Source organism: Coturnix japonica, chromosome 7, assembly GCF_054131305.1.
Source record: "Coturnix japonica strain WE chromosome 7, WE-NBRP24, whole genome shotgun sequence".
In the NCBI taxonomy this organism is placed as follows: Eukaryota; Metazoa; Chordata; class Aves; order Galliformes; family Phasianidae; genus Coturnix; species Coturnix japonica.
Window position 1 is genome coordinate 7412469 of NC_140669.1, and position 14264 is coordinate 7426732.

General features: G+C 38.4%; 1 protein-coding gene across 5 annotated transcripts in view; it reads left to right on the plus strand.

Moving 5' to 3' along the window:
- FIGN (fidgetin, microtubule severing factor) overlaps positions 1-14264 on the plus strand; it is a 99096-nt gene that overhangs the window by 41273 nt on the left and 43559 nt on the right. The gene's annotated exons all lie outside the window — the stretch shown is intronic.

The window sequence follows — 14264 nt, forward strand, 5'->3', positions numbered from 1 at the left end:
TTTCCTCACTGTTTATACGGGTAATATATAAAGAGGGCTTATTTGTCTTAGATAGGCTTATGCTCTTCTTAGTTGTTGCATCTTATCTAATGCAGAAGAAAAAAAATTCTTAGTGGTGATTTTCACCTGTGTTATTTGGTCGTTACTGTTTAACCAGAACAGAGAAAACTAACAGCGGTAGTTTATGTGAATGTATTTATGTGTGAGTGTTTATGTATTAGTGTATAAACATATAGGCACACATCCAGTCATGTATGTGTGTGCCAAAGCACCAGAAGTATTACTAAAAATATATACACTGGGGCTTCCACGAAAGCTGTAAATTACAGTGTATTACTGATTTTATAAAAGCTTTTCTATTGCTAAAAATAAAACCTGCTATCAACATTGACTATCGCTAGCCCTCCCTCTTCTGCAAGAGTTTAGTGCTTAATATGAAGAGTTGGGGGCTTTAAAATTGAAAAATATTATTAGTTTCTAAAGCTATTCAGTAAGAGGGTATTTCAAAAAGAAACGTAAATTGTGAAATTCAGCTGGGACACTTACTGAACTGTTGGTATTGTTTTGTCAAAAACTGATTTAAAATGAACTAGAAAATTGCCGAACCATCAAAGTATGGGATGTGGGAAAGTTAATATATTAAAGAAACACTATCATGAGGAGAAAAAGTGCTATTTTAAAAAATGATATTTTAAGAAATTCACTTATATAGAGAATAGGGCAAAATCATAATCCTTTATGAGCCCAATAAAGACTGCCCTGCTACTGCTGCTTGATACAATACCTTTCTTATTGAACTCTGCAAAAAAAAATCTACTACAGAGGGCTTTTTTTCTGTTATATAGGTTTATTTGGCTTTTTAAGTTAAATTGGAAGAGTAATGATACCATGAAGAGTGTGCTTTGGGCTGGGGAGGTTGGTGCACAGTGTCCTGCACCAGCACCCGTGTGCAGGGCTGGCAGCCAAGTGCAGGGTGCCTTGGCATGGTGAGTGTTACTGCCTAGAGAATCTGCTTGGTGGTGGACTTAAGGTTTCTGGCTGGTTTCACTTCAGCAAGACTTGTGGATGCTATTTTTGCTTCAGAGAGAGTGCATAAGAGGCTGAACTGGAAGCAAATCCTTTTATTCATTGTGGCTTCTTGTGAGTGACCCTTCGTGTAGGATGTTCTTGTGGCATTTTGGAAGATGAAAAAAAAAAAAAAAAGAGATGTCATTTTACTTTAGGTCACTTGTTAATATTTATTTAAATAGTTAACTCAGGCATGTGGAGTACAGGCAAAGATAAGACTGATCAGTATTTGCACTTTGCTTTGTATTTGTGTAGCTGATGGTTCCTCTGAAACTACCTGGTGGTAATAAGGTGAGGTAAAATATTTGCATTTTCTAGTCCTCTTACTGTGTGGTTCCTTTCCCTTCAGTCTGTTCTTACATGCTCTTACTCGTGGCATGTAAGTCACTGCAGGGGTGAAGACTGCTAAGTTCCTGGTTGCCTACTGAGCTGTAAAAAGATTTCTTGTGATATTTATGTGTTGGAAATAAGGATTTTCATGCAGAATTCAAATCCAAGCGACTATTGCTCGTTTTATTAGAAAAACTTGTTGTTAAAGGGAACACCAAATACAGATTGCTTCCGCTTGCAGTTGCAATCCAGAATGATTATAAGCATCACCTAATGCTCAGAGTCCAGCTGCTGCAAAACAACCACTGTTGGCCGTGTTCTGATGCTGGCAGCATTACTGGCTTTTGTGTCCCACCCCAGAGTTTGTGGGCAAATCCCAGGCTGCATTCAAGGGTGTTTCCAGGAAACACCTACACCAAGCCTTAACATGCCTCAGAGATGGAAGGAGTGGATTGACCAGGAAATGTGTGGTAGTATAAAACTACAGTTTCCTTCTGCCTGCTCCTCTCCCTTGTGCCACATGACTTGCAGGAGCAGAAGAAGGCTTTTCTGGGGAGGCAAGTCCAGCTGTTTGGTCTGCCTGCTGCTTTAGCAGCTGGAACCCAGCTCTCCCCTCTGGCACAGACAAAGCAGGGCTTAATGCTGCTCATCAAAATTTGCTCACTGTGGTAAGCGTGGGGAACGCAATGTGAATAACTTGAAAAACCGCAATTATGATTAACACTTCAACTACTATTTACTTTAACATTTGACCAAGATAATGCTGCTAATTTCTTTTAGCTCACTGAGAAATTTAGAGTCTGATGTTCTAGTTGGCTGAAAAAGGAAAGCTGCCAAAACCACACACTGATTTACTTCCCTCTGGATTCTGTTGATGTTAAGTTACACAGGATATGAACTGTTAAAGAAAGTTACTTTGGGGCTTTGGCTTCTTTCTGCAAACATCCGTCTCTGATCTGAAAGCTCAGTGTTTAAGACCCACCAAGTTAATGCTGTGAGGCAGGCAAGATGAGAAGAATCCATTAGCTTATCTTTCACAGCTCGGCAGTATCCTGCTACTTTGGGTAGTGGCTTAATAGATCTTTACAAATGTAAAAGCTCTGATGAGCCAAACACTAAAAACTGCAGCAATAGCTAACAAATAGCTAACAGAAAAATCATCTGTGAATTTGATATGGATCATTTAAGTATCATGGCCTATAGAAATAACATATGAAGCATTTGAAGATAGTCGTTCAGGTCTGCCACATCTTCAGGCTCAGATTCTTGTGAAGATTATATACTGACATGACAGCGGACTGGTATAATTTAAATATATGTTAAGCTACTGGGTCTGTTATTAAATCTCTAAAATCCACCTATTTGGTCCATAGGCTGGTGCGATGCATGGGATGGCAGAGTGGTGTGGAGGAACCTTCACTTCCATGAAGATATTTACTGTTGTAATAGAGAGCAAACCGAAGGCCTTCATGTAGCATGCAGCAGGGTCAGACTTGGTATTCCTGTCCTCTAAATCTTTTTCAATAAAAGGAAATTGCAAGTACTCTTGGAAGCAGCAGGGCTAAGGGGAATGTTTTTTTTGGTTTTATTTTCCTTTGGCCCTTCTAACAATATATCACCATCTTTCCAGAGCGTTTTAGCAGGCCTGGTTTCATTGAAATCTTCACAGCCATTAGTTTGCAAAATTCTACTCTGTTTTAAATAGTATTTTCACAAGAAGTGGTATAGGTTATGTATCACCTGTTTCATTGCTTTGCCAGTAAGTAGGCTCTAAAGCTATTTGCATTTGTCATGCTTGAAGTCTGTATGTTTTCCTTAGTAAGCATGAAAAAAGTGAAGTTTTATAAAGAAGAACTTCTGAAACTGGGACTTGTTTGAAATTTCTTGGAGATTTTTTGGGGGAACAAAACAACCAACCTTTGCAATAAGGAGAAATTTTCACAGTATCTCATGGACAGTCACCTGACTCGAAGTATATCCTAGTTCAATTATGTATAAGCAACAGAACTGCAAAATGTAGGAAAGTATCTAATAACCTTTCAAAAAGTAGCACAGAGCAGGTGACTTCCTTCTGTCAGTGCTACGTATAGCTGAATCTGCTGCATGGCATTGGCTAGTGACACTGGTGACGTTGGCTGGTGCTGTGGGCTGCTGCCTGTTGGCAGACACAGGTAGTTAGTTGTAAAGGAGTGTATACATTCAGCCAACTAAAGCCTCGCTGCATTTTTCAAAGGCTTATTAAAGAAAAGGAAAAAAAAAAAACCAAGAACTTCTGGTGTAGATTTGGTCTACGTGAAGGTCAGGACCTCTTTAAATTGATGAATCTGGAGTTAGCCAGCTGCCTGTTGATGTTGTTTTCTGTCACACTAACAGAAATAATACAATATCTGACAGCTAAGGCAATGAAAATTTGGGAGATTTTCTATGCTATGTATGTTGCTTATCACATTGCCCAAATTTTGGTATGACCTCCCTTCAAGAATGTTGATTTTAGTTCTTACTTGCATACATATACAAGTTTTATATATGCTATTAAAGATCACATTTCCGACCTTGTTTATCCTTTCGGGTTTGTAACCATGTTGTTTGGCCCATCTGCAAACCTTCAAGGCTTATGCATCTGCTAAGGAATGATGGCTATCTGTGTACTGTTTTGGCCCACAGGCACATGAAGTAATATGGCTTAGGCCTTTTTGCTTTTGTTTGTTTTGTCTTGTGCTCTGAGTGAAGAGAGGACGTGTGGACAATGGCACTGGCTTAACTTGTTAAACCAAAGTAATTTGATTGTGTGGCTGAGTCTTATCAAAGTCATTCAGTGCAATAGTTATGGAGAGATCTATCAAAGGACAGACACCCTTGGAGTAACTTTCTGGTATTCTCCAAGGTTTTTTAATTTTCATTCTCTTTCTTTTTTCCTTTCTTCCACCATACGCTTTTGGATTTCTTAACTTGAATAAGAATGCTTGGGGTAACTCAGAGGTCTGTCTTATGGAAAATGAAGGAAGATGGTTGAAGTTGCCTCTCCTTTCCTCAGCCTACTTTTTCTGTGTCAGTCTCCAACTTCCTTTGCCTCCCTGGGGTGTTTTTGTCACCCTGTACAGAACCCACTGCCACTGCTATCGCACATGGCACAGCAGAAAGGGCTCATTTTATTCCTGTTTATCACTGAGGATTCACACCCTTCAAGACTTTTACTTGAAATCCGGCCTTGGAGAGCTGGCCTTCTCAGCTGGGGTGGCAGGGAAGGCTAACGGTTTCCTTGGTTGGAAAGCATCAAATTGGATAAACAGAAAACAGGGGCCTGGAGAGTGGGAAAGCTCTTGATGGTGATTAGTTGTCATCCTGCTTGTCAGAACAAATGAAGAAGAGGAGCACAATGTTTGCACTGTTTGAACAAGCCTCAGAGAGCAAATTAGATGGTAAATGTGATCATAATTTGCCTGCCTTTCTTGAAACTCCCATGGTGCTATTAGTGTTTTTCTTTTTTCAGGTAAAAAAAAAATAAAAAAGCTTTAACAAATACGTACTTCTGTGGAAGCTGAAGTGCACTGAGGTTGTTTATGGAGATGGTGTTTAAATACTTCTGTGGTTTAAGTGATAGTGCTTATTGTATTTACATAGCGCAGGCTGCTGCAAGGCGTTGTGCCATTGGTAACGATAACGTATTTCAATACTGTGTGTGAAAAGATATAAGTGTCTACGTAGGTATATATTTAGACAGATATTCATATATAAAATAGACTTGTGCGTGAGCTTTATATTGCACTTGGTTGAATGCTGTTGATGAACCAATTATGGTATTTTTTCTTTTTTTGAAAGATGTCTGGAATGCAGGCTCTTCTGTCCTATTTTCCTGCAATGAAGTGCAGAGGCAGGCTATGCCCCTTGCTGAACTGCCAGCACACCTAAGGTGACCACAACTGTTTCTAAATAAGACAATCAGCACTTGTGTACTTTGTGTGTCTAGGAACATGGAATAACCTATAGCATTTAGATAATGAGTTTGGGGTAGAGAATGGTGAAATGCTACTTACAGTTTATTTTACACATGAAAGTATTTCACACATAGCAGAAATTGTTACTGTAAACAAGTATCAATTAAGAGAACAGGTATGAGCATTGTTGGAGGATGAGGTAAAAGCTGTGATATGAAAGGGTCTCTTGGGCACCAAGACAGATGACTGACAATGAAAAGATTTAAAGTATTTTGATTGCCTTGCACTGAAATCTGAACCTGTGGAAACTAATAAAAATTGACTGAGCTTAATTAAAGACCTACAGGGAGCAAAAGCCCATGTTTAAAACCAACTGCTTGGACTGTCATGTCTCTGTAGTTACTCAGCTAAACAGGAACAGATTGTGTTCAGTCAAAATTCCCCTCAATACATCATTTAAAACAAAATAATAATACAAAAAAAAAAAAAAAAAAAAAAGCAAAAGCAAAACACCAACAAGAATAATAGCAGATTCACTATATCACTGTGATTTAAAGAGTAAAGCAATGATAATGCAAAGAGGAATGTATTTATTTTTATCCCTTTATGAAATCACTTGTAGCGTACCAGGCAGCTCAGACCAGTCTTGCTGATGTTAACGTTTCCTCCCTATCAAATGCCATTTGCCTGTACATTTCTCTTCTTTACTTTTTATCCATCTCAGTAGAGACTTACTGGTAAAATACCATGCAGAAGTGCTGAGGCCAATGTGTCAGTGTTACCTAACGTGAGAAGGAGAAAGTGTTGCCCAAAAGCAGAGAAGAGCAGTTCTCGTGTACTGTTTGTGGTGGGCTGTGGTGCACAGAGCTTTAGGAGTTATGGCGGCTCTTGGAGCTTCCTTTAGAAATGCAGTTTGTTCCGCATCATCTCCAGCAAAGCTCTGTGATGGACGTAGGTATTCTCTATTGATCTGCTGGGCCTGCTTCAGACAGGAACATGTAGGTTTTTTGTTCTTGTGTATTTTAGATGAGCTCAGGGCAGAGCAGTAGAATAAATGAAAAGTGTTCTGTTTTAGTCAGTCACAAAACAGTACCAGATTCTGTATTGTACAAATACAAGCTGGTAAATGTACACTTTGGCTAGTGCAGTTTTTACCAGTATTTTATTATACTGAAGTTCCAATGAATTAAATAATGTTGATAATACAGATGGCAATGTACGCACGTGTTCCATATTAATAATGTCCAGTGAAAAGCAATTGCATTTCATTTTTCTTTATTGGCTATTTGAGGCTTTAAAATATTTATTTGGCAAATTTGTGCATCCCTTTTCTTATTTTTAACAGTATGAGTACTTAGCAGGCTAATACAGTAATGATTTTTAAACTGTAGTGGAAAGCACATAGGATATGTACAGTGATGTGAGATAGATTAATTAAAATCAATGTTATTTCAATGAATACTAATTGAATCATTAATGCTTGGATCAGGATTTTTCCCCATTTTGTGATTATTCAGCTTGTTGGCTGATGTATGCTTTTTTGTTGATGAAAGCCATTTCTCCATCTTGCTTTGTTTGTTTTTCTTTTTTCCTGCCTCTCATTAAGGGAATGTTGTCAGTACAAAACAGGGGATAGGGACTTGCTCACAGCAGATTGACTTTCTTCAATACTAAGAGAGTTGCTCCAAAACTAATGCTTCCTATTTTATCATCTTGGCCCATGATATCAGAGTTGGTGGTATGGCAGTACAGGTTGAACCTTCCTACCAGTATGTCATTGCGTGTTGTTGCCATGTGACAGATGGCAGCAGAGGGGCAGTCTGACAAAATGGCATCTGACATGGAATTGCATATGAAGCAAAGGTGTTTCAATGAATTCTCCCATGTGTAAAAAACAAAGCTCAGTGACGTTCATCAATGCTTGCTGAAAGTTTATGGAGACCAAAAAGTGGATGTGAGCCTAGTGAGGCTGTGGGTGGTGTTTCAGCAGTGGTGACAGCAGTGTGAAGGACAAGCCACATTCCTGATGACCAAAAATGAATGTCACACCACAAAGTGAAATGTGTCTCAATCAGCTAATCCATCCAAACTGGCTGATTATGACCAGGGAAACTGTCTACAGATATTAATATTGGCTTCAATGCATTTGAAACTATGGTGGCAATGCTGGGATATTGCAAAGCTTGCATTAGGTGGGTGCTGTGACACTCACACAGAAACAGAAAGAACACCATGTGCAAGTTTTTTGGGACCCATTGAACCAATATGAGGCTGAAGGTGATGGTTTTCTGGATCATCACATCATTACCAGTGTCAAGATGTGATGTCACCACTACAAACCAGAGTCAAAACAACAGTCCACGGAGTGGCAACACATGAATTCTCCATGAAAGAAAAAGATCAAGACATCAACCTCAGCAAGTAAAGTGATATCTTTTGGCATAGGAAAGGAATGATCCTTCCAGATTTACTGGAACCTGGACAAACCATCAACTCTGACTGTTACATCACAGCACTGACTGAGCTGAAGACTCGAACTTCTAGAGTCAGGCCAGAGAAGAAGAAAACCTTTCTCTTGTGACATGATAACAGCAGGTGCCATACCTTTTTGAAGACTGTGGAGCTCATTGCCAGTCTTTGCTGGACTGCCCTGCTACACCCACTGTATAGTCAGGAATTGACTTTTGAGAGGAATTGAGAACTGTTGAGTAACAGCCTGAACTACTGATTGAACACCTGAGGCAAGCACTGAATCAGCTGCAGCAGCACAGGTGAAGGCAGTTCAGCTGTGTGACTGGAAGGGGTGGAGGCTGCCTGTACTTCTCCTAGACCCCATTTAAGGGCTGATTGCCACTAAGGAAGGATCTCTTTCTGGAGATTCCTTCTTCTGGAGTTTTTCTGTGAGCCTAGGGCATGGGTGAGCATTTTAATTTATTTTTGATTATCCCTTTCCACTGTGGTAATCCTTCTAGTTCTACAATCTGTAGATGCCAACCTAACCACACCACTCTGTATATTTGTTGATTGTCCAGACTTCTTTTGAATTCCATCTGTTTGGGCTGATGAAAGATGGACTGCATGGGCAATGTTTTCCTAGCAACAACACCATCACAGCACTGGTGAAACAGCAAGTCATATTCTCCAGTGTGCATTTTTATGATCATGGCATACAAGCTCTTGTTTGTTGCTTGCAATGGTGCGTAGCTAATGATGGTATGTTGAAAAATAGTGTTTTGTAGCTGTGAATTTTCTCTGTGCTTGCCACAGCTGTTGTCAAGTGGAAGTGAAAAAAGCATTACTTTCAGAGCAACCTATGTATCTCCATTGTTTTCTCCAGTTCTCGCTACATAGCATGGTCTTTTGCAGAAGTGGCCTAAAAGCTCATCAAAAGCAGTGTAAGCTTGTGCTTAGAGGCATATTTGAACCCATTCCTGCAGGCGGTACTGGGCTGTTGGGAGATGCTGGAGCCCAGAGCAGCCCCTCCAAGTCCATGTTGCAAAGCTCCCCACTCCCCTGCCCTGATGCTGGGGTGGCTGCTTGAGAAGAGCTGTGGGGAGTCTGCTGCTGGCTCAGGGCTGTTCTCTTCTGTGCCCTAGCTGCTATTAATATCCCTTCCCCAGGCTGCTGGGTCATTTGATTTAGATTGAAGTACGTTACAAGTTCCTCTATTTTGATGCCAATGATAATATGATGGTTTTGTTTGCCAGTTCTCTGCTCTTTTGTGTATGCATTTTTTAAATTTATTTTTATTTTAGCTTGAAGGGATAATCTTGGTGTCCAACCAAACAACTGTTATCCTGTTGAATTTGAAGAACAGATTCTTCCCTTCCAACTCTTCTAATGTTTATACTATTGAGAAACAGTCTATAAAATTATGTAATTGAATTCTTAGTTATTGAGTACTATGAAATTAGAGAAGCAGAGGAACTTTGTGTGTATGTTTGCCTAGATCAAAAGAGACAACATTCTGTTTTTCAGCCTCTACCCCATCCTGTAATTAGCAAGAATTTAGAAAATGCAATACAGTTTGAAACTGAAAGAGTTTCTAGAATGGTGAATGGTCAATGGGATTTTGGCAATTGAGCAATAATTTTAGGGGCTATAATGGAACAGCTGCAAACTATACTGTAGAAACCTTTGGGAAGAATGTCTATGATCTGAGATCCCAGTATGTTACAAAAGAAGAGTTGTTACAATATCTGTAGCACATAATTGAGCCCAATACCTTGATATGTTATGGATCTTCAGTGAAGATAATGCTTGTTAACATCTACTTAAATGTTATTTGTTTGATTATGGTTCATTATCACGGATTCTCCAGTGCAGTTGAGCTGTAGTTCTTTTTTATCCAGATAGGGTTTGGTCTGTGGTTTATGTGATTATTTGTCTATAAAGTAGAGCATAAGGTTCCCTTCTTCTGTGGTATCTGTAGTTCTGTCAGTTCAGCACAATAGGGTTTTTTCCCTTCACTGCAAATCAGCAGTACATGTTATGTTAATGTTTTATTATGGCTGATAATTAAAGAATCTGCATTAACCAATACTATGATTTACATTTGTGTAATGCTTTCTGGATGAATCTGAAAATTTACAGATCTGTTATAAATAATGGTAAGTTTGGAAAACATTTGTGGCAGTAACCAAGAAAATAAAACTTGCCCAGTGCCTGTGTCACTGTAGTTCAAGCCCTTGTAACAATATACACAAAATCCTTCACGTAGATTTCTTGCCATTTCTTTCCACTATCATCTCTACCTTATGGGACACTTAAATGCTCTGGACATACCTTATGCTCTTCTGACAAGAAAGAAAGTTTTCATGAAAGTGCTTTATTCATATTTCTCTTTTTCAGTTTTTTTCTTTTTTCCACCTTTCCCTTATTTCTCCCCTCCCTGATCTCCATCTCTGTATTCCTTGAACTGAATGAGATTTCTGATATGTTGTGTAACAAGATGTTAGTGGTATGTAGCCCTTCACCTGTCTGTCAACACTGCTAGCAATTGATGGAGGAAGGAGTGTGACTTTTCTTCATGGCAAAGGAGATATTCTTACTTTGTCTAGCAGTAGTACTGGGATCAGTTTGGTGCACAGATAAAGAAAGTTGCTCACAACTTTCTTCTGCTTTAGTAGTGGAATTAGATTAATCAATTTGTCAGAGAAAAGAACAAAGTGACTCACATGTGGCATTTGGCATAGTAGTACCCAAGCCCCAAATCTTTCCTGCTGTTAGTCTCAGCTCCCAACAACAATTGCACATTATTATTTTTTTAATGTATTCTAGCTGAAAGCCATTATTCTGGACTTAAATGCACTAAAGATCCCAAATAACTTATTATTTAAAGATTAACCATTCGTCTGAATGTGATACCTGTGTTAATTGCTAATAGCCAAAGAGTTTGAATTACTGCAGGTTTATCTGCTTCTCAGTTAAGTAAAATGCTGTTTTAGCATATTGGGGTTAAAAATTGCTGCGTGTGAGTCTCTGCCATGTGCCTCAGTTTATGTTCTGATAAAAATGAGAGAATCATTTGGATTTGACTTCTTGACCATCTTTCATAAAGCTAACTTTCAGCTCCAACTATTTTTACTCTTAACTAGAATTCTCTTTCACTGGAAGATAACAGAGTAACTTTCTGTATCAACATAACTATGGATTCTTGTTGCAATTTTTGTCTTAAGAAAGGTGGAATTGAAGAAGAGAAACTAAAAATTGGTCTTGGGGTAAGGAGACTTATCTTTACCTCTTCCAGAGTTATTTCTCTCTCTCAGAAGCTACCATTGCCATTCCAATCAATACATACGAAATTTTCTTGATTTGAATTTGGTGTGCTTAATAGAATTTCGAGGGCCCCTTCTCCTTCCCTTCTAATCTTCTCCATATGAAGTTAACAATAGACCTGATCTATTTTGTCTGAAATGTCTGGCTTATATCGCAAGACGTATCTTTAAAATATTTTTACCCTTTATGGCAAATGAATTTTGCCATAATGATTTTCTCCATTGTCTATTGCAGTTGGGATGATACCTGCCTCAGGTAGTACTTTCTGTCCTCTTCAGAATCTTGTGCTGAACCTCCACAAAAAGGCAAGTCTTTGAAACTTGTTGGTTCATTGGTAGAGTAATTCATAATTAAAATCTACGTATTGATCAGTAAAGGCTCTTAGACTTGGGATATATTCCAGAAGCTACATCTTTTTATCATAGAGATACAAAAATAGACTAAACAGTAGAGAGCAAAGTAATTCTCAGGGCATTCTTTTACTGGATTTTGCAAGAGGAAAGCTTTGAGATGCATCAACGTGGTACCTGGATTGACTGTTTTGCTGTCTTTATCAGTTTCCTACAACTGAAGTCACTTGTAATTAATGTATTCTGTTATTTGTTCTTTCTTTATTGGTAGTTCATTTCCCTCCTCTGTGTTGGCAATATTTGTCTCTGTTTTACTTCATCCTATCTGTATTGGGTTAACTGGACAGGGGGTAGCCATGCAACAGTACACAGAACTCATTTATTTACCTGTAATATTATAATTTCTAAGATTGGGGATTGACTTCATTACAGTTCTATCATGTGTTTGTCTAAAAGATTTGTTGTGCCACTTAGGTTTGTAAAATGAAGAAAATGTTTCTTGTTATGAATTTGAGGCTAAATAAATAGGAAGTTACATTAAGTTTTGTAACAGTTGAATGTTGAAAGGAAAAAAAAGTAGTGGAGAGAGAAGGCTTCTAATTATCTTCTGGACCATTTCTGAGAAACAATTTTTCTGAAGTAATTTTTGGTCTTTTGTATGCCCTTGGCTATGTTAGGATGACTGAGTTTTAAATTGCCTTTGATAATGAAAGGTGGGACTAATAGGATATTTCATGGGAATATGGTGTCTGTATAGGGCTTAGAAAGAGAACAAGTCTGTTATGAAAAGATTAAATGGATGGCAAGTATCTGTTTGAAAAGAATAAGTTAAACTAATCCATATTAACTAAATAATCTATATAACCTAAACTAGTGTATATTAACCAAATTTATTTTTCAAAGAAGGCTATTAAAAGGCTACCTACTGTTATTTTCGAGAGGGGACCAAATTAGAAAGTTTGATCTGATTGTGCTCCAAAAGGCATTTGGACTTTTTTTCTTCTTGTCTTGCTGGAGCTACATAGCTACTGTGGAGAGCTGATTAAAGAACTTAAAGATATTTAAGCATATTATTGGATTAAATGAATGGATGCTAAGTAATAATATGGTTTTATGGTTTAGTTACTGTTTATAACTGAATGGCACCTTCCACAACATTGAAGCATCTCTTATTGCATTGAATCAATACTCTGGGTCAGGGACTGCAAAATGATTGAGTCCCAGTGTGATTCCAGAGCTGAGATGGCCAAGAGAGGAGAGGAAAAAGTGCTTAATGCATGAATGGAGATAAAGCATGAAAAATAGCAAGTTGATGAGTAAAATAAAAGATGCTCAATCTTCACTTCCTATAGGAATGTGGTTTCCCTTTTAAAACTATTCTACATGTTAGCCAAGTGGAGGCTAACTGATTTGGAACAGATTTTTTTTTGTTGTCGTTGTTGAATTCAGTAGAAAATACTGTCTTTTTAAAGACGTGACAGAAATGCAAGCATTTCCTCTATTAGGAGCCTGGACAGATAAAGTTATGGCTCTTGATGATTCAGCACTAGCATCTTTTCTGAGCTTTAAATCATTGGCATCATTTTGTCTGTTCTTGAAATAATATATGTTAAGTTTTTTTGTTCCAGTTTCATGATTTGAGTTTGCTTGATAATTATTTGCTGTCCATTCCTGTTGTCTCATATTTTATGTCTGGAAAACTCTTAATTGCAGCTCGTCCTTGACAATAACTGGCATTTGTCTTAGTGGTCTTAGTGGTGTCAGTCCAAGTGCTTATAGAAGTTTACTGATACTGTAAACATTTCTGCTCAGTCAATGAGGAATTTTCCTTGTTGGTGCGTAGCATATAAGACTGTCTCTGCCATCATGCTTTCTCCAGCACCTCAGTTTTTGGATAGCTTTAGTAAGTTTTCTCTTAGGGACCAGAAGCTGAGATAAATGTGTTTATCCTCTTTTAAGAGGTTGCAGGGGGGACAGAAGGAGAAACCCTTTCTGAAATACTGTGAACCTACATCCTGTCTCCATACCTTGTGACTCCCAGCTTTCAGGTACACAACAGAAGCCAAAATTTTTAAGGCCTACTGATGTAGTGTTTTAATGTAACAAAAGACTGACAATAGCTGTGTATTCAGTTATTAAATTATTTACTGTGTTGCTTTTCTCCTTTGATTGTCAGAACCCTGCTCTGCTTCCCCAGCAGAGGGGCTCCTAACAGCTCTTATTACCAGAACGTATTTATTTCTTGTATCGAGACTGGCTTCTGTGATAGCTTCTGATTCTATGATCATGGCTCAGTATTCATCTCAAGGCCTTCTGCAGTGCTTCAGTCCTACTTGGTGTAACCGAGGACAGTATGGTTCTGGCAAAAGCATTGCAAAAATTTCAATAAAGATGTATCCATCTACTTTCAGCCAGTTCCTATCAAGGCAAAAAGGAAATATTTATGTTACCAACAAGCATTCCTGCACAGACCAATATCCTTCCAGTGCAGGAGGTAGAAGAATGACACCAGGTTCACCTACCAGCTCATCACACTGCCCTTGAGGAACTATTACAGCTCAGCAGATTAATCAGATAGATTAATACTCCTGCTCTCTGATGATTACCATAGGTCTGCTTTGATGGCTCTCATTCTGGCACTTTTCCCACTGAAATCCTTTTCCATGTTAAAGTGGAACTAATTAATTCTAGGGCAATACTGGATGGTTTCTTTCAGGTTAACAGTTCAGCCAGTTTATGTCTGATATCCCACTGAGATATCTTAAACCAATTCTCCAGGCGGTCTAAGAAGGTTACCTTACTA